Genomic DNA, 3001 nt, shown 5'->3' with positions numbered 1-3001 from the left:
TTTTTTTTTTTGAGACGAATCTCTGTCTCACCCAAGCTGGAGTGTAGTGGCAGCATCTCAGCTCACTGCAACTTCTGCTTCCCAGGTTCAAAGTGATTCTTCTGCCTCAGCCTCCCCGAGTAGCTGGGATTACAGGCGTGTGCCACCACGCCCAGCTAATTTTTGTATTTTTGGTAGAGATGGGATTTTACCTTGTTGGTCAGGCCGGTCTCGAACTCCTGATGTTAGGTGATCTGCCTGCCTCGCCCTCCCAAAGTGCTGGAATTACAGCCTAATTTTTGTATTTTTAGTAGAGATGAGGTTTCACCATGTTGCCCTGCTTGGTTTTGTTTGTTTGTTTGTTTGGAGACAGAGTCTCACTCTGTTGCCCAGGCTGGAGTGCAGTGGCACGATCTTTGCTCACTGCAACCTCCGCCTCCTGGGTTCAAATGATTCTCCTGCCTCAGCCTTCCGAGTAGCTGAGATTACAGACATTTGCCACCACGCCCGGCTAATTTTTTGTATTTTTAGTAGAGATGGGGTTTCACCATGTTGCCCAGGCTGGCCTCGAACTCCTTACTTCAAGTGATCCACCTGCCCTGGCCTCCCATAGTGCTGGTATTACAGGTATGAGCCACCGCGCTCGGCCGCTGCCTGCTTTGGAAATCTAGTATGTATTTTATACTCCACAGCACAGCACAGCACCGCACATCTCAAGTCGGACTGGCTGCATTTCAAGGGCTCAGCCATCACACATTACCAGTCGCTACTGCATCAGACTGTGCAGTGCTGGATGGGGAGTCAGAAGAGAAACCAGGTGATTTCCATGTCAAGTGAACAGGCTAAGAAAAGCAAATTGGGGAAAGAGCACAGGGAATGTGGAAGTTGCTGTTTGAAAGAGGATGGTTGAGAAGGTTGAAGAGGTGTCATTTGCAGAGGGACCCAAAGGAGGTGAGAGCGCTGAACAAATAGTTACAATCTTCGTTGTCTGCCACAGTGCTGTCCAGAAGAACTTCCCACAATAATGGGCATGTTCCGTATCAGCACCGTCCAATTCAGCAGCCCCTGGCTCCGTGGGGTTTTTTCTTTCTTTCTTTCTGTTCTTCTTTTCTTTCTTTCTTTCTTTCCTTTTTCTCTTTCTTTTTTTTTTTTTTTAAATATGGAGTCTCACTGTCTTACCCAGGCTGGAGTGCAGTGGTGTGATCTTAGCTCACTGCAAGCTCCACCTCCTGGGTTTAAGCGATTCTCCTGCCTCAGCCTCCCAAGTAGCTGGAACTACAGGCGTGCACCACCACGCCTGGCTAATGTTTATATATATTTTTTGTTTTGTTTTGTTTGAGGCAGAGTCTCGTCCTGTCGCCCAGGCTGGAGTGCAGTGGCACGATCTCGGCTCACTGCAAGCTCCACCTTCCAGGTTCACTCCATTCTCCTGCCTCAGCCTCCCAAATAGCTGGGACTACAGGCGCCCGCTACCACACCTAGCTAATTTTTTCTTGTATTTTTAGTAGAGATGGGGTTTCACCATGTTAACCAGGATGGTCTGTATCTCCTGACCTCGTGATCTGACGGCCTTGGCCTCCCAAAGTGCTGGGATTACAGGCGTGAGCCACAGTGTCCGGCCTATATTTATATTTTTATTTATTATTATTATCATTATTATTATTTTTTTTTTGAGACGGAATCTTGCACTATCACCCAGGCTGGAGTGCGGTGGTGTGATCTCGGCTCACTGCAACCTCTGCCTCCCGGGTTCAAGTGATTCTCGTGCCTCAGCCTCCCAAGTAGCTGGGACCGCCTGCCACCACACCTGACTAACTTTTTTTGTATTTTTAGTGGAAACAGGATTTCACCATGTTGGCCAGGCCAGTCTTGAACTCCCAACTTCAGGTGATCCACCAACCTCAGCCTCCCAAAGTGCTGGGATTACAGGCATGAGCCACTGCATCTGACCTGCATATGTGTTTTGTGGGGTGTTTTTTTTTTTTTTTGCACTTGGCATATGACTGGTACCATTAAAGAACTGACTTTCTGGCCAGACAATGGCAGCTTATGCCTATAATCTCAAGCACTTTGGGAAACCGAAGTGGGAGGATCACTTGGGACCAGGAGTTCCAGGCCAGCCTGGGCAACATAGCAAGCCCCTATCTCTACCAAAGAAAAAAAAAAAATAGCCAGGTGATATGGTGTGGGCCTTTAGTCTCCGCTACATGAAAGGCTGAGGTGAGAGGATTTCTCGAGCTCAGTAGTTCGAGACTGCAGTGAGTTGTGATCATGCCACAACACTTCAGCCTGGGCAACAAAGCAAAACCCCATGTCAAAAAACAAAAACAAAACAAAAAAACTGAGCATAAGTTTTTAATTAATTCAAATGTAAATAACCACATAGAGTTAGTGGCTCCTGTAGTGGACGGCATAGGGTTAGTACAGTGGTGACAAGTCCTCTGAATTAAGTGGGTCCTTCATGGCAAATGCTTTATGGACATCCTCCTGTGAAATCCTAGAAATAGGCCGGGCAGGGTGGCTGATGCCTATAATCCCAGCACTTTGGGAGGCCGAGGCAGGCAGATCATGAGGTCAGCAGTTCAAGACAAGTCTAGCCAACATAGTGAAACCCCATCTCTACTAAAAATACAAAAATTAGCCAGGCATGGTAGCAGGCGCCTGTAATCCCACCTACTCAGGAGGCTGAGGCAGGAGAATCGCTTGAACCCAGGAGTTGGAGGTTGCAGTGAGCTGAGATTGCGCCACTGCACTCCAGCCTGTGCAACAAAGCGAGACTGTCTCAAAAACAAAACAAAACAAAAACACGAAATCCTAGAAATAGCTCTGTGATATGGGAGCTATAATCATTGTTCCCACAATGAAAAATAAACTTCATTCATTCATCTATACTTTAGTATTGTTGATAGATTTTATTTTATTTTATTTATTTATTTTTTTTTGAGACGGAGTCTCGCTCTGTCACCCAGGCTGGAGTGCAGTGGCCGGATCTCAGCTCACTGCAAGCTCCGCCTCCCGGGTT

This window comes from Mandrillus leucophaeus, unplaced genomic scaffold, assembly GCF_000951045.1.
Source record: "Mandrillus leucophaeus isolate KB7577 unplaced genomic scaffold, Mleu.le_1.0 Scaffold234, whole genome shotgun sequence".
NCBI classification, from domain to species: domain Eukaryota; kingdom Metazoa; phylum Chordata; class Mammalia; order Primates; family Cercopithecidae; genus Mandrillus; species Mandrillus leucophaeus.
This window is presented reverse-complemented; position numbering follows the sequence as displayed.